The sequence below is a fragment of the Dermacentor silvarum genome, chromosome 1, assembly GCF_013339745.2.
Source record: "Dermacentor silvarum isolate Dsil-2018 chromosome 1, BIME_Dsil_1.4, whole genome shotgun sequence".
Lineage (NCBI taxonomy): Eukaryota > Metazoa > Arthropoda > Arachnida > Ixodida > Ixodidae > Dermacentor > Dermacentor silvarum.
In genome coordinates this window covers 239,882,538-239,902,732 of record NC_051154.1, presented here as the reverse complement: position 1 = coordinate 239,902,732, position 20,195 = coordinate 239,882,538, and the positions used below count along the sequence as shown (strand labels likewise).

Here is a 20,195-nt window from a genome sequence, read left to right as displayed (position 1 = left end):
TATATATATACAGGGTGTTTCAGCGAACACTTTCAAAATTTATTTAAGGTTGCCTGTGGCAGATAGCCTAATTCTTGTTAATGAGGTGATCTACTCGGAGAGGCGGACATTACTTGCACAAAGGATTGAAATGCATAATCGACTAATTAAAAAATTCATTAATTCAGTTTTTAACTAATTACCTGATGGCCCACATTGCAATTTACGAATTGTAGCCGTGGAGTTCGCAAGGTCCACTTAGAATTAATTCTCAGGATGACACCAGTTTCGAGATATCAATTCCCGAACATTGCGGAGAAATGTATTGGCGTTCCAGTTAATTTTGTGCTTCAATGCATAAATCGATGTTTTGTTAAGAACCTAACTGGAACGCCAATGCATTTCTCCACGAAGTTCGGGAATTAATATCTCGAAACTGGTGTCATCCCTAGAATTCGTTCAAAGTGGATCCACCTTGCGAACTCCGCGGCTACAATTTGTAAATTGCCATATGGGCCATCAGGTAATTAGTTAAAAACTTAATTAGTGAATTTCTGTTAATTGTTCGATTATGCATTTCAATTCCTTGTGCAAGTAATGTCCGCCTCTTCGAGTAGACTAGCTCACGAACTAGAATTGTGCTATCTGCCACAGGCAACCTTTAAGAATTTTTGAATGTGTTCGCTGAAACACCCTGTATATATATATATATATATATATATATATATATATATATATATATATATATATATATAATAAAAATGTCCAGTGGTCGGTTTTGAACCCGGGTAAACCAGCGCAGCAGTCCCGAGCCTCTAACCATCACACTACAGACCCATTCCTCAAAGGAGAAAAAACATTCTCACGAATTTATCTTGTGCAAGCCAACGCTTAAGACGCGCTCGCCCCCCAAATTGGCTGCGCGTCTCTCATCGTCCATGGACATCGTCATCGGACATTTTTATTGCGTGGCGCTGTGGTGCGTTTCTACAACGTTGATCACGTCGTGTCTTGTGGTTCAACGCGTTTTAATGATAAACAGAAGTTCCGTTTTCTCTGAAAAGTTCACCGTGGGGATTGAGGCATCCGCCGGGACGCGTTCGTCACTGAAATCTGCAGCAGCTCTCTTGTTGTAATGCGCAAGCTATCGCAAACAAAGCTAAAAACCTAAGGTTTATTCTGCCAAGGATATTTTTCTCTTTCTTTGTTTCTTTCTTTCTTCATCGGCACTTATTTAATTTTTTTCGCATACGTTTAAAAATGCGAAGTATCTGCTTATGCAATCTGTCTAATGTATAGATACGTGACGCGCACGAGCACACAGACGCACGTTTGTTTAGTGTTCGAAGTTTCGAATGTGCATGTTCGTCTACGTATTTATGCTCTCATTCTGCCGTTCGCTGGTCTCTTATCCATTTAAAAATTCGCTGGTCTCTCAGTCATTCAAAAATGTTAGGGCATGCCACGTACATCAACGAGTTTAGTTATTCGTTAGTCAATCGCGCGGAAGGCAGAATGTCGACTGATTATGCCCTTCTCCGATGGGAAGGAGCCGAAATATCATCAGTCGAGACACCAAAGTGCCAAGTTCACTAATGAAGCTTCACTGTAACGATCACCTCAATTCAGTCTTATCTGATGTGAACACTGAGTAAATGACGTGTCCTTCTCCACATCTTCTCGGTCATCATTCTCCAGCGGTAATTACGCCACTTTCGCTACGACCCAACGCTAAGTACACGCCAGTAAAACAATTGTCCACTTGTCATGAAGACAGGCACCGATATTAGCGCACGAATATCACGGGGTACTTGATGCAATGCTGGTATCGCGTTCCGCGAGCTCCAACAGTTTACGCAACTGCCCTACAGGCATCTCGTTTTCGGTTAGCGCTAGCAGGCTGTCATCGCGCCTTCGAGCGAATTTCTACTCACGCATACCGCCGAATGACGCTGTCGTATACCTGCAGGATAAATGGCCACCCTAGAGGAACTCGGCGCGCAGGCCTCGGAGTGAGCGGTGTAAATAATTTTTCTATGCCCTTACGCGTGCAAGAGAACTCCATTTCAAAGCTATTCCTTAGGCAAGAACTAGGTAAGGGAAAAAGTTTAAAAAAAAAGAAACAAAAAAGATTAGGTTCATTTCTGTCTGTTCTTCCGCGAAATTTGGCGCGAACTTGTAATAGGAGGACGGCACTTTCGAGCTTTTATTACCTTTTTTGTATTACTTTGTCCCCAAACTCAGTTCCCTAAATTTTCCGCCTCTCACACCGCAGAGCACACGTCGGAGAGCGAAAACCCAACTTCTTATCTGGGGCTCGATCAACGCTTCGATTTAACTAGGCGATTTCTTAGTCTCTTTTCCTTCTTCTCCTTCGCCCACTTGAAGTTCCTCAATTACCGGTGAGTGCCGAGCACCGTAAAACTTTTATCAATTGTACAAAGAGGGCGGCGCAGCAGCTGGCTCAAGAAACGAGAACCGCAGAAAGAGCAGAAATCTCGCGCTGCTTTTCTTAGCCCCCAATTTCCAGATGACGCAACGACACTCACGGACGGGAAGTAGTAATAATAAACGTAGAGCGAAATAAAATTAAGCAGAAGAGGGGCGCACCCGGAGTAATTGCGTCGATCGGAGAGAGCCGAATTGGCGGACGCATTTGCCTGGCATATCGCCGTCTCCGAATAATACTCGCCGGGGGTTTTCAATTAAGGCCGCTCGCCGCCCAGCCTGTCCCGCTGGTTGCGCACTGCGAACACCGGCGACGACACGACACATGTCGGCGATGCCTATACACACTCGGAGAAAAACCGCGAGGCGCGGCAGCTGTTCCTTACTGCTCCAAATAATGGCTCGGCGGAGGATTCCATAGCGGCACAAGCTGCCGTGACCCCCGCCGATTGCCATCGGACAACGCCGATGCTTATTAGTGTCCGCGGCCGCCGGCGATCAGAGTAACCCCCGCGTACGCTCCGCGCCTCGGCTTCCGCTGTCTACAGTTGCGCGCAGCGCAGCGCACCGAAGCCCGAAGCGCGCACGGGAAACACGGCGATTTCCTGCCGGCAACGGAATATCCTAAACTCCAGCTTCCCCCAACCAGGCGAACTTCGAGTCCTGCCCACCGTGCGAGCAATCTTAATTATTGCGAGGCGAAGGAGCGCCACGATGGGCCAAACCGAACCGCGACGGAAAATGCGCGTGCTTTCTTTTTCTATTCTTTTTTTTTTTTCAAGGCGTAAGCCGGCGAGTGCGAAGCGTATGGGGTCAGTACACACCCTATAAGGTCCCGCTGCGCTTTGCCGCTCCTGTATACTTCGTTACGCCTAGTGAAATTGAATCGAGAAGAACGCCGCCTTCCGCTAAGCGAGAAAAGTGAAAACTACGACTTGGCACGGCAGCCAAGCTGCACGCAACTTCAGACTGAATGCACGAGAAGTGTTAGCGCGTACACGCGCTTGCTATATAGCGGAGGCGTGTAAGGGAGGTCCGCGGAACTGCAAACGTGCCAGCTTGTGCGAATGAGGGTCCCGGAATGGCCATCGGCGGCGGCCGCTTCAATTCACGGTAATGAACGTTCGATATCGGGGCACGACGCTCTTCGACGCCTTGTATACGCGCGTCTATCCCCGAATATGAGTCTCGGTACACGCGACCCAGTAATAGCCTCCCGCGGAGGGCGGGCCATCAGCACGTAGAAACGCGATACGTTAAGCAGGCTCTCTGCGCGAGCGAGCGAGCGGGTCTGCTCTCTTAGCGTTGATTAACCGGCGACAATGAACGCTGGAGCTGCGCGTACCCCGGCGAAGTGGATATACGGGGGGACATGAAGACAGACCCTTCACGAGAACTCTCCGCGTCTATCGCCGACAACGTTCTCGCTCATAGTGGAAGGGAAAACTTGGGACTACAGCGATGAACTGCGGCAAGCAGCGCTATTCCCTTTCGGAGGTGTCACGCGAGCGAGTTCATTCACTGTCCAGATCGACAACTTTTAGTTCATCTTTTTTTTTTTCTCGAACACCGACAGCTCCAGGGGTCAAAGAGGCGCTATACTCACCAAAAACGTTTCTTCGCAAGACGGCTGCAGAATAGGCTCGGACCTTAAATGCTGCTGACAACTGAGCAGAGTAAGAAACGCCAAGATGACTTAAATGAAGATATGGGCGAGCTATTGCTCGCTCAGATCTCAAAATATCTGAGAAGGGAGCGCACTGTATACCCTTGTATACTTCTTGTGGAAGGCGTGGCCACAGCTTCAGGCTACGCTTACTGCCATGAAATGTTAATAAAGAATAAGCGATTCTTAAAGCATAAGCGACACACGCGACTTTTTCATAAAAAAAGAGAGAAGATTAAGAGAGAACACTTTATTATTCCCCAACATAATAAAATTGACATGATATTCTATTATACCCAAATATACAAAGAAAACTTTGGCATCTAACGAAAAGCTTTATTTTTGGTTATACTTTGGAAGTAATCGATTACTCGCATCTTTCGTTGCATATGGTATCAGCCGAAAAACGTCTGCAATAATTAGCAGTAAGGTCAAAAATAAGTCTTTCTCTGATTCTGTTTCGTATTGGAGCAAAACGAATAAGCTTAATAATTCTCTTCCTTTAATAAGACTCTTCCTTTCCAAGGCTAATGCAATTCCAGCCAAAGAACCTGGGGCCAGATTCACAAAGCTTTTCTTTCGTAAGTTCGCTTTGCCATTGGCTGACCGCCTTCGCTAATGATATGTCCGTCATCCGGATTGGCTAAAATTCTTTCTTACAACAAAATTCTAGCGTAAGAAGTTTTTCTGAATTCGGTCCCTGTTGGCTGAGGCAGCAATCATCGGCTCAAAATGTAACACGCAGAAGGCTTGTCTTTTTCTTACTGTTGCCCATTACGCATAGTGAATTTTCACGTGTTATCACCACATTTCCAGTTCGCTAAAAAATAAAAATCGTTTCATTTCAACCATACTGGTGACATTGGCCTTTTCGAGGACGTTATTCTGGTTAACCTCCCTGCCTTCTGTCTTTCTCTTTCTTCCTCCTCCTTCGAGGAAAACACTGAAGTAGCTTAGGTCCTTGCGCATTAGAAAGAATGGTTAGGTCCGCAGTCAACAAACTCAATGCGAAAGTACGCGATAAACTCCTTGAAAAAAAAATTTCGCAAAAATTAGAAAGCGTACTCTTACCCGCATTTGTATCAATAAAACATAGATCCAATGCACATCTTGGAATCTATGTGAAGCGAAGCTTTCGAGAAGCGGTTACTCAAATGCTATAAATTTGCCCATTTCATTCCTGCGTCTATATATGGCGTAAAGGAAACTGGCGCACACGCATGTGCCTTCCGCTTATCGACTCATAATCATGAACTCCCTATTCGGCAAGGTATTGGACGCTTACTGAATTCCCGGCTTTATTATTTATTAACTCTCCGTAACCTCATACAAGCACACCAATTCGGCTTTACGCATGCTCGGAGCGCCCCTCTGGCCCAGCACGTCCTGAAGCAGCGACTGTGCGCGCTCAAGACGACGAAGACTCCGGTAGTCTCTTTAGACTTCGCTGGAGCGTTTAATGCCGTGTGGCATGACGCGGTTCTCTACTTCCTACGCCAACACAATGCCCTGCGAACCTATACCACCTGCTGAAGTTATTCTTGACTGGTCGCAGGGTGATGTTTTGCGCGAACGCGGGGGACGTATCGGCCCGTCCGTCCACTGGCAGTCCGCAGGGCTCGCCGATTAGCCCCCTGCTTTGGAATCTGGTAATTTACTCCCTGCTCGACCTCCACCTCCCGGTGGGCGTAAACATTCAGGCGTTTGCGGATGACACTATCGCACTCCTTTCCGGAGCGTCGCGCTTGCCACTGCAGGCTCTGGCAGAATCTGTACTCACCTTGGTTTGCAATTGGGCCCGTCAAAACAAGGTTAAAATCAGTCAACAAAAAGTCATTTTCTGTCTTCTTTAACAATGGGCACATTGGCACATCCAAGTGCCGCCAGTCTACTAGGTTGGACAGCACCTTCCTAAAACACAAAGACCACATTAAACTCCTCGGTGTGGTCTTTGATGACAAACTGAATTTCCGTGCCCATGCTGATTATCTCAAGACTGAATACGAGGTCGCGCGACTGATCAATTTCATTCGCATGCATCTCACGCTATACCTCGGCGGGCGCGGCTTACGTTGCGTTTCACCCAAACGCTCGACTAATCACTGGTCGCAAGTTTCGCGTGGAGAACGCGACTAGCGCATACACTGCTGAGTCTGTTGCCCTCGCCGAGGCGCGCGCGTTTGTAGATTCCCTGCGTGCCAATGCCGGTGTATACGTATACATTTTCGCTGTCTCACCTAAGCGTTAGGGACGCGCGCGTCTGGCAATTCAAGAAAGCGCTCCGCTTTCAGACCCTTAGGGGGTGTCAGGATGTTCCTTTAACACGTCCCAGGCCATCGGCGCGTGGTGGGGAATGAGCTTGCCGACTCAGCTGGGTCTTCCACAGCGACCACTGGCCTAACTCGCAATTGCCTTTTCACAGTACGATCGATTCGCTCGCGGTTATTTAAAACAGCCCAACACCAATGACATAGTTACTGGCAGCACAAGGGCGCTAACACCAGCCTTTATGACTGGGTGCGAAGTGTTTATGATAGTCCGCGCTGGTTCCCCGCAAACCGACTCTTGGCACATCTATTCAAGGGGCATGGTCACTTTCAATTTTACTTCCACAGATTTAATCTGAGTGCTTCTCCATTATGCGCGTGCGTGCGGTGTAATTTGCACCGACGAGGCACATTATTTTACTTCGTGTCCACGCACCACATGCATAGTGTCTCAGTAGCACGCCTCGGTCCCTATACCGCATCCCTATTGCCCGACTCATATCCGGCCCTGTTAGCAACTAAAAAGTCGCGGGCTCTGCTCCTGCAACTCGTGCACGTTATGATTCTTTCCGTCTTTTCGTCTCCCTGTTCTACCTCTTCCGTTCTCCCTGACGTCAATGAACTCCTCTCGCCTAACTAATTTTTCACTGCTTTACATTACTTTTGCATGTTTGTTTCATGCCATCTAAATTGTTTAAGCCAACATGACTGGGCTTCCCCGTGATAGATGGCTCTAACTGCATGCTTCAACTCCATTGTCCTCCTGCGTTTTATCGCCGCTTCTGTTTAACACCGTGCTCACCGCCCTTCCAAATCGCTTGCCTCGGGACAGTGACTTCCCTGTGAGCATAGCCAAGGTCGATCCACATGGGTCGCGAAGCTTCGGGCGAAAAGCGGTTCAGAACGAATTGTCACCGACACCAGCAAGGGTGGTTATGGGAGCAGCGATTGAAGCGCGACTATGTTTGGAGGGAACAAACATTTGGAAAGAAAAAAGCCTTTTGTAATTAAAGCGAGACACAGTTAACTTCATTCAACGAAAATAAAATTCCTAATCAATTTTAAATACGCATGGCGAAAAAAGAACAATTCTATTTTACTTGATCATTTTCAATAAATATCTTTTTTCGGCGCTCACCGTAAGAGCACCTACCGATAGCGGTGGGCGTTGACGCCGATATCACTTGCAATGCAATGTAACTCTTGAAGTGGGCAGAAAGGCGCGCTCGTAAAGTTCACTGTTACAATACGCCCCCCTCACATGTTGTGTTGTTTTGCTTGTCGACGTTTGTCTGAATTTGGTGACGCGAACAGTTTCATTGTTTCTTAACCTGTTCAGTCAAAAGTAGTGAGTTGCGACCGTCAGATAATTGCTTACTTTAGTTGTTTTCGTGGGACAGCGCTGGCCGACGGGCTTGGCGTCCGACGAAAGGACGAGCACTCTACGCTCAAAGCGTTCGTCGGCCTCCAAGGAAAGTATCTTCTGTGCAGCGATGCGATTTCGACACCCGTACGGCTGATCTTTTCCTGCATCGCTTTCTGCGCTGAAATCTCGAAACGCCCATGAGTCGAATGGCGGCAGCATTTGAATATATAGCTACAATGGCATTGGCAGGCCTCCGAAAACAAATTTCGCGCCTTTGAGAACAAAATGACGTCACTTCTGTTTTTAACAGACATGACGTCAAATTATTTTTTCTTCCGCCGGAAGTGTTCCCTCCTCACACAGATGGCGCTAAGCCCCATGAACCGCCGATTAACCGCCATGTTTTGAACGTATGGGCTTCTATGGAAGCTTCGCTAGCAGGTATATTTACCTTGGCATAGCTATCTACGCAGATGATATTGCTCTCTGGATAAGCGGCCCTTCGCACCTTGGTCCCCGGCTTCGTGCAAGCTTGCAAAGAGCTCTGAACGGGACTTCGGAGTATTTGGTGAAGTTGGCCTGCAGATATCACCTGCTAATGCGGCTGCAATAGCATATAACCCTAAACAACGCGCTCATCGAACAATGAGCCAACTGTACCTAGACGAAACGCCGATAAGCTAAGTGCGACAACACCGTTATTTGGAACTTAAATAACCTAGCCATACCAGGCCGAGTCTGGGAGGTCGCTTGTTGAGCCGATATGGCGAAGGAAAAAATGAAAGCGATATGCGAGCTTGCCAGGATTCGAACCTGGAATCTTCTGATCCGTAGTCAGACGCGTTATCCGTTGCGCCACAAGCCCGGATGAGGAAGCAACGCTCCTGCAGTACAGCCCATACTTCCCTTCTCGCCCACGTAAAGAAAAAAAATGAAAGCGAGAAGCGAGCTTGCCAGGATTCGAACCTGGAATCTTCTGATCCGTAGTTAGACGCGTTATCCGTTGCGCCACAAGCCCGGATAACAAAAGGCGAAGCTCCTGGAGTACAGCCCATACTTCCCGTCTCGCCCACGAAAAGAAAAAAAAAATGAAAGCGAGAAGCGAGCTTGCCAAGATTCGAACCTGGAATCTTCTGATCCGTAGTCAGACGCGTTATCCGTTGCGCCACAAGCCCGGACGAGGATGCGAAGCTCCTGGAGTACAGCCCATACTTCCCTTCTCGCCCACGTAAAGAAAAAATGAAAGCGAGAAGCGAGCTTGCCAGGATTCGAACCTGGAATCTTCTGATCCGTAGTCAGACGCGTTATCGGTTGCGCCACAAGCTCCCCCCCACACCCAACCCTCCCTTTTTTTTTTAATTGCCGGTCTTGGACAATGTACAGAGCACACAGTATAGAAAAACATCACAAAAAGAACATGTACAAAACATACTGAAAAACATGAAAGCCATCAGTCCAACATGCACTGGCGTTGTCGAACTAAAATTCTTTTAATGCTGTCAGAGGTTCTATCCTCGACAGCCAATCGGGTACACAATCTTGTATTTTCTTAATTTCAATGAAGCGAGACATACTTTCTCGAAAATAAATACGAGTAGGCCTAGCATCTGGGTCGCAATGGTACCCACCCATTCGTGCCCGCCATAAACAGTGGAGGCCATGGAGCATGATTAAATCGTATGGTACCCCGTCCTCATTCTTTATCGCTAGGTACCTGATCCCGTGCGGATTCAACGGAAACTCCTTCTTGATTGTCCGTTTTAGGACGTCCCAGAAGTACACCCCTTCCCAGCAATGAAAAAACACATGATCTACGGTTTCAGGTTGCTTGCAAATCAAGCAGTGTGGGCCCCATGGTACAGGGAAGCCCCGTTCTTCCATGAACGTCTTCACTGACAGCGTTCCTGTGTGTTGCTTAAAGAAGAATGTTTTTACCCAAGTAGGCACCTCCATTCTTTTCACCCGTTTAAGGACACCCTGTCCTGGTCCTCCACTGTATACCGCTCTGTACAATGGCACTGGAAATACAATATCGCATACATCTTTATGTAATGTCTTTCTTTTCACGCCAGATAAATAATCGAAAGGAAAACTGCACAGAAAGAAAGCGCACACTATCGACTACTTCTTTAAGATAGCCGCTAATCGTTCCCGGCATACTATCGGTACTAACAATCAGTGCCGCGAAGCGGCTCTTAACCTGAGCTGTAATACCGTACGCAGAAGTGGATCACGCACATCCCGAAACAACAAAAATCTGTAGACAGGCTGTCGTATTAAAAGATACGCCAAGCCCAGCCCCCCTTCCTTCACCCGCCTGAACAGGTTTGTTCGGCTACATCTTTCCCAGTTAGATTCCCAGATAAAAATGGCAAACACTCTGTGTAACCTTTGCACATTTGCCCTTGAACAAAACAACGTCTGCATGACGTACCACAACTTCGTAATGAAAAACATATTGCATACAGTTGCCCTTGCGAAAATGGACAGGTTGATGCCGTTCCACCTGTCTGCTTTCTCTTTTGTTTCTTTTATTTGGTTCGTACAGTATTCCTCGGCTATGTTTGTAACTGTCCAAGGGAACACCCAGATACTTGGTAGGGGTTTTCACCCAGCTCACATTAGCAAAGTTGTCTGGGGCCGAAGACCACTCTCCGTGCCACAAACCGAGGGACTTACCCCAGTTCACTTTACTGCCCGTCACATCACAAAACTGTTTCACAACGCGTATTGTTTCCGTTACACTTTCTCTGTTTGTACAATACACGGCGATATCATCTGCATATGCCAGGAGCTTGACTTCTGTGGCTGCCAAGCTATAACCGCGTATTTGGTCATTCTGAATTATCTTCAAACACATCGTTTCTATGTAAATTGCAAACAAAAGAGGACTGAGGGGGCAGCCTTGACGCACAGAATGCATGACGTTAATGAGGGCCCCCAATTATTTATTCACAATTAAGCGTGTTGTGCAGTTCTGATACGCCAACCCCACTCCCTCAGTGATGATGGCACCTACATTAACGTGATACAGAATGGCAAGCAAGATATTATGGGAGACACAGTCAAACGCTTTCTCTAGGTCAAGCTGGAGCACTGCGACGCCGTCGTAAGTGATGTCACAGCACTCGAGCACGCACCGCATCGTATGAATATTCGAAAAAATTGACCTCCCTTTGATCCCACACGTTTGGTGGTCTGCGACTATTTCTTTGATGACGCTTTGAAGTCTGGCTGCCAAAACCTTCATGAAAATCTTATAATCGACATTGGTTAAAGATATCGGCCTGTAAGATGTCACGAGCCCAAGTTTCTCCGCTTTGTCACTCTTAGGTATCAAGATGGTATGCGCTTTACCAAAAGAAGGCGGCAAAGCTTTGTTCACATACGCAGCGTTAAACAGGTCTGTTAGCAGGGGCGACAGTTCTTTCTTGAAGGCTTTATAAAAACACGCGCTGAGACCGTCAGGTCCGGGTGATTTGCCATTGTTCAAATCATTTATTGCTTTTTGTACTTCGTGTTCTCTTATATTGCCTTCTACCCGCCGTGGTTGCTCAGTGGCTATGGTGTTGGGCTGCTGAGCACGAGGTCGCGGGATCGAATCCCGGCCACGGAGGCCGCATTTCGATGGGGGCGAAATGCGAAAACACCCGTGTACTTAGATTTAGGTGCACGTTAAAGAACCCCAGGTGGTCCAAATTTCCGGAGTCCCCCACTACGGCGTGCCTCATAATCATTACTGGTTTTGGCACGTAAAGCCCCATAATTTAATTTTAATTTTTCAATCGCGGCATGCGACTGAGAAAAACCTTTTTGAACTCATCTACATTGGCTTCTTGATATGCAAACAGTGACCGGTAATACTCTAAAAACGCTCGGCCTATGCTCTTATTATCGTCGGCAAGTGTGCCGTTCCACACGATCTTATCGACATAATTACGTCGACCATGAGCTTTTTCGAGTCCAAGCGCCCTTTTGGTGGGCGTCTCCCCCGCTACTAATGCGTTTGCTCTTGCGCGCACAATCGCACCTTGATAACGTTCTTTGTCCAACTGCTCAATTTTTTCTTTAATGGTTCGCATATCTTGCTTATACTGCCCTGGCTCTTTGCACTCCAGCGCTGCGCCACAAGCCCGGATGAGGAAGCAAAGCTCCTGGAGTACAGCCCATACTTCCCTTCTCGCCCACGAGAAGAAAAAAAGGAAAGCGAGAAGCGAGCTTGCCAGGATTCGAACCTGGAATCTTCAGATCCGTAGTCAGACGCGTTATCCGTTGCGCCACAAGCCCGGATGAGGAAGCAAAGCTCCTGGAGTACAGCCCATACTTCCCTTCTCGCCCACGAAAAGAAAAAAAATGAAAGCGAGAAGCGAGCTTGCCAGGATTCGAACCTGGAATCTTCTGATCCGTAGTTAGACGCGTTATCCGTTGCGCCACAAGCCCGGAGGAAGAAGCAAAGCTCCTGGAGTACAGCCCATACTTCGCTTCTCGCCCACGAAAAGAAAAAAAAAATGAAAGCGAGAAGCGAGCTTGCCAGGATTCGAACCTGGAATCTTCTGATCCGTAGTCAGACGCGTTATCCGTTACGCCACAAGCCCAAATGAGGAAGCTACGCTCCTGGAGTACAGCCCATACTTCCCTTCTCGCCCACGTAAAGAAAAAAATGAAAGCGAGAAGCGAGCTTGCCAGGATTCGAACCTGGAATCTTCTGATCCGTAGTCAGACGCGTTATCCGTTGCGCCACAAGCCCGTTTCTTTCTTTATTTTTTTTTTTTTCGCTCGAAGGTACATCATGTACAAAGCACAACAGAAGGACAAAACGCTGTACAGAAAGAATGACACGGAAACGGAATAATGTTAAAATAACGTCAAGCACACTTTGCTTGGCGTGGGATGATTAAAAGTGCTTTAATGAGATGAGATCATTGAGAACGGGTAACCATTCCGGCTGCTTTTCGCCTGTACAATATACATCCCTCGTGTACGCTATACTTTCTATAAAGTATTCCCTAGCTGGGCGTGCGTTTACATCCGCATGCCTCACGGCCATACGCGTCTTCCATATTGCGTGCATGCTCAACAACATAAACATATCATACGGTATGTCACTTTCACACTGAACCGGCAAAAAACGAATTCCGTATGGTGTTATAGGGAGGTCTTTCTTTAATGTTCGCTGCAGGATGTCCCAGTGAAATACAGCATCCCAACAGTCCAAAAGGATGTGATCTATCCTCTCCGGCTTACGGCATAAAAGACAATTAATACTCCAAGGAACAAATAGGGCCTTTTCCTGCAACCATGGTTTCACTGGCAATGTACCCGTGTGTAGTTGAAAAAAAAAAGGTCTTGGCTGATGGGGCGTACTGGCATTCTTTTGATTCGATTAAAAACATCTTTTCCGTGCCCGATTCCATACATCGTTCGATACATGGGTACTGGCATCATTACGTCGATAAGATCTTTATAGAGCCGCTTTTTTTTTTTACTTCGCACAAGTACTGCAGAGAAAAACGAACCTTCAGTATATTGAACGCCAACACTACTTCGCGTAGATAACCACGTATACCAGTACGCCCTGCACAAGAAGAAGATACTATGAACTCGGGTAAATAACAGCATAATCTAACTTGTAACATAGTGCGCAAGAATGGATGACTCTGATCGCGTAAGAAAATACACCGTGACACAATCTGCCTTAAAAACAAATGGGCCAGTCCCAGCCCACCAGCTTTCACTGGTCGAAAAAGATTTGTACGACTCGTACGTTCCCATTGGGAGCCCCAAACAAAAGTGGCAAAGACTCTGTGTATCTTCTGAATGTTTAATCCATTCATTCAGAGCCCCTGAAGTACGTACCAAACTTTCGCCGCTAAGAACATATTGCAGACTGTTGACCGTGTGAATATCGAGAAGTTTTTCCCTCCCCTCTTATTTGTTTTCTTCTTCAACACTTCTGTTTCATCCTTCTAGTATTCATTGGGATCTTTATATCGCTCCAGTGGCACACCGAGATATTTGGTCGGCACGGTCCGCCATCTGACATTTTCATAGAAGTCTGGCCTTGCCTCCCAGGTGCCATGCCACAAACCTACACACTTATCCCAATTTATTGCGCTACCGAACCATATGCAGTACTTGTCGGCTACTTTGACAGCTTCGCTAATACTTTCCCTATCTTCGCAAAAAACTGCAATATCATCAACATAACACAACAATTTGATCACCGCCATCATAAGCTTAAAACCTCGTACTTTGTTATTGTGAATTATGCTCAAACAAAAAGGCTCTAAATAATTAGCAAACAACAATGGGGAATTTGGACATCCTTGGCAGACGCTCCTGGCAATTTGAAAACTTTCGGTGACTTCTTTGTTAATTACATTGTTAGCCTCACAATTTCTATACATTTTCACACCATCTAAGACAATATTCCCGACATTTACGTGTTCCAATACGGAAAAAAGTACGTCATGAACAACACGATCAAAAGCCTTCTCGAGATCTAGCTGTAACATCGCGACTTGTCTGTCCCATGCATCACAGAATTCGAGGATGCTCCTTGCTGTGTGAATGTTCGTTCCTATTGTTCGGCCCTTTATGCCGCACGTTTGGTGAGGACCTACGATTAACTGTATTACAGTCTGCAATCTGTTTGCTAGCACCTTCATGAACACCTTGTAATCGACATTAGTGAGGCTTATAGGACGGTAAGCACTCACAGACAAAAGCTCCACTGGATCGTTACTTTTTGGTATCAGTACAATATGCGACCTTCTAAAGGATGGCGGTGCTTCCTTTATTTCGTACGCCTCAGCGAAGAGCTGAAAAAGAGCCCTCGAGAGTTCGTGCTTAAATGCCTTTTAAAAAGCAGCCCCAAGTCCGTCTGGACCCGGTGTTTTACCTTCACTTAAATCATCTATTGCTCTTTCTATTTCAATTAAGCTAATTGGCATTTCAAGGCGTGACCTGGTTTCGTTATCTAAAGTGGGCATCAGCGACAAGAATTCACTGTCTAAAGAGGCCTCGCTTTTACCGCTGCATTCAAGCAATCCTTTGTAATAATCTACAAAAGCTTGTTGTATCTTAAGTTTGTCCCTTCTAGTCTCTTCGCCGTATTTTATCTGTTTTATTTCCTTACGTGAAGCATACTGCGTCTCTTCGCTGATGGATCGTTTCGTCGGTGTTTCGCCAGGCCAGAGATGGTCTGCGCGTGCGCGTATAACTGCGCCTCTGTATTTTTCTGTATCAATTATCTCGAGCTGATTCTTTATTTTTCTTATTTCGTCAAAGTGCCTGGCTGCGCAATCTCGACTGACAACAAGAATTCCAACTGACACTGTAGTTCCTTTTCTTTTCTTTTTTTATTCCGGCGTAATGTTGAAGATCTTTCGATAGCTGTAATTTTAACTTCTTCCTTAAACCGCTCCCAGGCTTCAACGAATCTCCCCGACTCTAACAAATCTAATTTCTTTATAAGTAATTTTACTTCGTCGACAAAAACTTTATCGTTAAGTAATTTGTTGTTGAATTCCCTAACTTCCACGAAAAACGTGACCTAATGTTCTTCGCTCCTATTGAAAACATAACGACGCTGTTGTCGCTAAACGATACCGGTTTAACATTATAACTGTTGCAAAGTGGTACGAGCACATCTGCCACGTATACTCTGTCTAAACGGGAGTGGCAATCACGTTGGAAATGGGTATAGACAGGACCACATCCATTTTGCAGTAATTTCCCAACATCCTCTGAGCCGCACTCTTGCAAAATCGTAGATAAAAACAAAGCACTTTGATCCCGAACAGGCAATCCCCTGTTCCTATCTTCCTTTAGGCACACGCAGTTAAAATCACCCAGGAACACCACGTTCTTTTCACATTTTAAATATGGTTCAACACTTGCAAAAAAACCTATGTCGATCTTTAACATTATTTGGCGCATATACACAGATGACGCGCCATTTCTGAAACAAAAACAGAAAATCGCAAATGACAAGTCGGTCATCTTCACTACTATAAACATATTCTTCCACAACACCTAAACAATTTCGCAAGAATATCGCACAGCCTCCAGAGGTGCCAACTGAATGACACACGCAAACATTATAAGAAGACCTAAAAGGTTCGACCATGCGATCCGTTTGCTCCTGACTTTCGACCTTCGTCTCCTGAACTGCTTTCAAATCAAGGTCATACTCTCGGAACAGACGACTGACCTGGTATTGCTTTCGTCTAGACCGTAGGCCACAAACGTTGAAAGTGGCTACGCGTAACGCTCTTCTAAGTTAGCGAAGTCTGCGTGCAAGTTGGAACGGACCGCATGGTTCTTACCTCACACATAGGCTCGGCGTTGACTGCAGCCGCCGCTGAGAGACTTGCGGGTATACACGTACGTACACGGCGTGTACCCGCCACACCCTTCACATAAAGCAGAACCCATACTAGCCATGTCCTTTTAGGTCTATAGTTTCGAGGCCCCTAGTTGAAGCACAACCCTCGTTGCTACGAAGGTGGCTTCGCCGGCGGTCGGGTGCCCGCGCTGACGTTAGGCTTGGGCTTGGTGCTGAGTCGCCGGCCCAAGGCCACTTTCGCCGCCGGCTCCCCTTCGGGCTCCGCGCCTTGTCTGTCGCTGTCACCAGCGACATCCTCAATCGGTCGCTTTGAAGATGCGCCACTGACACCTGCACTCCCGACGTCCATGTCTTCTGGCTGGCTGTTCGACGCGTCGGAAAGTTTTCCCTCGTCGTCATTATCGTCCACCGGAGCTTCGTTGTCAGCCTTGGATGTTTCATTTTGACGCTTGACTTCTTCCGCGTCGACCACTCGGTTTTGTTTTTCCGTCGGTGTTTTCGAAAGGTGCGTGTACACGGGACCCCCTCTTCCACTGCTGGCTGCTTCTTCTGCGTCAACTTGGTTCATTATGTGCTCCGCGACACGGTCGCTTGTCACAGGACCTGCCACACTGGCGTATCTCTGAGTGCACTCATTGTCTTCATGTCCAAAGCGCCTGCATTGACTACACCGGGGTATGCGACAGTCGCGTCGGATATGCCCCGTTCGACGACATCGTAAGCACAATGGCGCACGCCCTGGCATAATCACGAGCGCATTGATGCCACCCACTCGAAGCTGGCGTGGCAGATCCTCGATGGTCACTCCGGTTTTCAGTTCCAGGGCTACGGTGCGAGTAGATGTTCCCTTGTCCGTGATACCACTGACGCGCCAACGCTCCTTTGATTCTTCGGTCACCTTCCCGTAAGCCGCAAACGCGGTGCGTACTTCTTCATCCGGTACGTAAGGCAAAAGCCAATGAAACTTTAGCCTGACGTCCTGCTTGTTTGGGTCGATAACGAGGCATCGCCTTTCCTTTAACTTGACGTCAGCAAACGCAAGCATCTTCTTCATTGCTTCTGGTGTGCTGAAGGTCACCGCCCAGACGTGATTCATCTGGAAGGCCCCTAAGGCAAGCACCTCGGGCAGCATTCCCAGACGAACCATCGTATCGCGGACGTCTTCCACACGGTAAGGTCTCGCCCTGATGTCTCCGTGAAGAAAAACAGCATTTGTAACACACGCACCTTTGGGTAACTGTGGCAAAATGACTTCATAACCCTGGTTTTCTTCGGCAAAAATCCTGTTTCAGTGACCCATGTGGGCCGCAATATCCTGCTCCATCGGAGCTCATGATGACACAACCGTTCGCTAGCGCGTCCGGAAATGGAATCACGTCACAAGCCCGGATCAGGAAGCAAACCTCCTGGAGTACAGCCCATACTTCCCTTCTCGCCCACGAAAAGAAAAAAATGAAAGCGAGAAGCGAGCTTGCCAGGATTCGAACCTCGAATCTTCTGATCCGTAGTCAGACGCGTTATCCGTTGTGCCACAAGCCCGGATGAGGAAGCAAAGCTCCTGGACAACAGCTCATACTTCCCTTCTCGCCCTCGAAAAGAAAAAAAAAATGGGAGCGAGAAGCCAGCTTGCCAGGATTCGGACCTGGAATCTTCTGATCCATAGTCAGACGCGTTATCCGTTGCGCCACAAGCCCGGATTTTTTTTTTTATTTATTGCCGGTCTTTGACAATGTACAGAGCACACAGTATAGAACGAAATCTCAAAAAGCACAACTACAAAACACATTGGAAAACATGAAAGCCATCAGTCCAACATGGACTGGCGTTGTCGAATAATAAATTCTTTTAATGCTGTCAGAGGTTCTATCCTCGACAGCCAATCGGGTACACATTCTTGTGTTTTCTTTATTTCAATGAACCGAGACATACTTTCTCGAAAATAAATACGAGCAGGCCTAGCGTCTTGGTCGCAATGGTACCCAGCCATCCGTGCCCGCCATAAACAGTGGAGGCCATGGAGCATGATTAAATCGTATGGAAGCCCATCCTCATTCATTATCGCGAGGTACCTGATCCCATGCGGATTCGACGGAAACTCCTTCTTTATTGTGCGTTTTAGGACGTCCCAGAAGTACACCCCTTCCCAGCAATGCAAAAACACACAAAAACACAAAAACACATGGTTTCAGGTTGCTTGCAAATCAAGCAGTGTGGGCCCCATGGTACAGGGAAGCCCCGTTCTTCCATGAACGTCTTCACTGACAGCGTTCCTGTGTGTAGCTTAAAAAAGAATGTTTTTACCCCCAGTAGGCACCTCCATTCTTTTCACCCGTTTAAGGACATCCTGTCCTGGTCCTCCACTGTATACCGCTCTGTACAATGGCACTGGAAATACAATATCGCATACGTATGTAATGTCTGTCTTTTCACGCCAGATAAATAATCGAAAGAAAAACGCACAGAAAGAAAGCGCACACTATCGACTACTTCTTTAAGATAGCCGCTATTCGTTCCCGGCATACTATCGGTACTAACAATCAGTGCCGGCAAAGCGGCTCTTAACCATGAGCTGTAATACCGTACGCAGAAGTGGATCACGCACATCCCGAAAAAACAAAAATCTGTAGACAGGCTGTTGTATTAAAAGATACGCCAAGCCCAGCCCCCCTTCCTTCACCCGCCTGAACAGGTTTGTTCGGCTACATCTTTCCCAGTTAGATTCCCAGATAAAAACGGCAAACACTCTGTGTAACCTTTGCACATTTTCCCTTGAACAAAACAACGTCTGCATGACGTACCACAACTTCGTAATGAAAAACATATTGCATACAGTTGCCCTTGCGAAAATGGACAGGTTGATGCCTTTCCACCTGTCTGCTTTTGCTTTTGTTTCTTTTATTTGGTTCGTCCAGTATTCCTCGCTATGTTTGTAACTGTCCAAGGGAACACCCAGATACTTGGTAGGGGTTTTCATCCAGCTCACATTAGCAAAGTTGTCTGGGGCCGAAGACCACTCTCCGTGCCACAAACCGAGGGACTTACCCCAGTTCACTTTACTGCCCGTCACATCACAAAACTTTTTCACAACGCGTATTGTTTCCGTTACGCTTTCTCTGTTTGTACAACAGACGGCGATATCATCTGCATATGCCAGGAGCTTGACTTCTGTGGCTGCGAAGCTATAACCGCGTATTTGATCATTCTCAATTATCGCCACACACATAGTTTCTATGTAAATCGCAAACGAAAGAGGACGGAGGCACAGAACGCCTTGACGTACAGAACGCATGACGTTAATGGGGGCCCCCAATGATTTATTCACAATTAAGCGTGTTGTGCAGTTCTGATACGCCAACGCCACTCCCTCAGTGATGATGGCACCTACGTTAACGTGATCCAGAATGGCAAACAAGATATCATGGGAGACACAGTCAAACGCTTTCTCTAGGTCAAGCTGGAGCACTGCGACGCCGTCGTAAGTGATGTCACAGCACTCAAGCACGCACCGCATCGTGTGAATATCCGAAAAAATTGACCTCCCTTTGATCCCACACGTTTGGTGGTCTGCGACTATTTCTTTGATGACGCTTTGAAGTCTGGCTGCCAAAACCTTCATAAAAATGTTATAATCAACATTGGTTAAAGATATAGGCCTATAAGACGTCACGAGCATAAGTTTCTCCGCTTTGTCGCTCTTAGGTATCAAGATGGTATGCGCTTTACAAAAAGTAGGCGGCTAAGTTTTGTTCGCATACGTTTCGTTAAACAGGTCTGTTAGCAGGGGCGACAGTTCTTTCTTGAAGGCTTTATAAAAACATGCACTGAGACCGTCAGGTCCAGGTGATTTCCCATTGTTCAAGTCATTAATTGCCTTCTCGACTTCCGCTTCTGTAATTTTCCCTTCTACTCGGTCTTTCGCGTCGTGGCTTAATCGCGGCATGCGACCGAGAAAAACCTTTTTAAACTCGTCTACATTGGCTTCTTGAAATGCAAACTGCGACTGGTAATACTCTAAAAAGGCTTGACCTATGCTCTTATTGTCATCGTCAAGTGTGCCGTTCCTTGAGATCTTATCGACCTGAATACGCCTTCCATAGGCTTTTTCAAGTCCAAGCGCCC

At 47.0% G+C, this 20,195-nt stretch overlaps 8 non-coding genes across 8 annotated transcripts; all 8 read right to left on the bottom strand.

Annotated features, from left to right (window-relative positions):
* Nucleotides 1-8,518: 8,518 nt before the first annotated feature.
* Trnar-acg (transfer RNA arginine (anticodon ACG)) lies at nt 8,519-8,591 on the bottom strand. The gene has a single exon. It is a non-coding gene; the product is annotated as a tRNA-Arg (tRNA).
* Nucleotides 8,592-8,671: 80 nt separating this feature from the next.
* On the bottom strand, nt 8,672-8,744 carry Trnar-acg (transfer RNA arginine (anticodon ACG)). Its single transcript has one exon. It is a non-coding gene; the product is annotated as a tRNA-Arg (tRNA).
* An 84-nt stretch (nt 8,745-8,828) lies between these two features.
* Nucleotides 8,829-8,901, bottom strand: Trnar-acg (transfer RNA arginine (anticodon ACG)). The gene has a single exon. It is a non-coding gene; the product is annotated as a tRNA-Arg (tRNA).
* Nucleotides 8,902-8,979: 78 nt separating this feature from the next.
* On the bottom strand, nt 8,980-9,052 carry Trnar-acg (transfer RNA arginine (anticodon ACG)). The gene has a single exon. It is a non-coding gene; the product is annotated as a tRNA-Arg (tRNA).
* Nucleotides 9,053-11,940: 2,888 nt separating this feature from the next.
* Trnar-acg (transfer RNA arginine (anticodon ACG)) lies at nt 11,941-12,013 on the bottom strand. Its single transcript has one exon. It is a non-coding gene; the product is annotated as a tRNA-Arg (tRNA).
* Nucleotides 12,014-12,093: 80 nt separating this feature from the next.
* Nucleotides 12,094-12,166, bottom strand: Trnar-acg (transfer RNA arginine (anticodon ACG)). The gene has a single exon. It is a non-coding gene; the product is annotated as a tRNA-Arg (tRNA).
* An 82-nt stretch (nt 12,167-12,248) lies between these two features.
* Nucleotides 12,249-12,321, bottom strand: Trnar-acg (transfer RNA arginine (anticodon ACG)). The gene has a single exon. It is a non-coding gene; the product is annotated as a tRNA-Arg (tRNA).
* Nucleotides 12,322-12,400: 79 nt separating this feature from the next.
* Trnar-acg (transfer RNA arginine (anticodon ACG)) lies at nt 12,401-12,473 on the bottom strand. The gene has a single exon. It is a non-coding gene; the product is annotated as a tRNA-Arg (tRNA).
* Between the last annotated feature and the right edge of the window lie 7,722 nt (nt 12,474-20,195).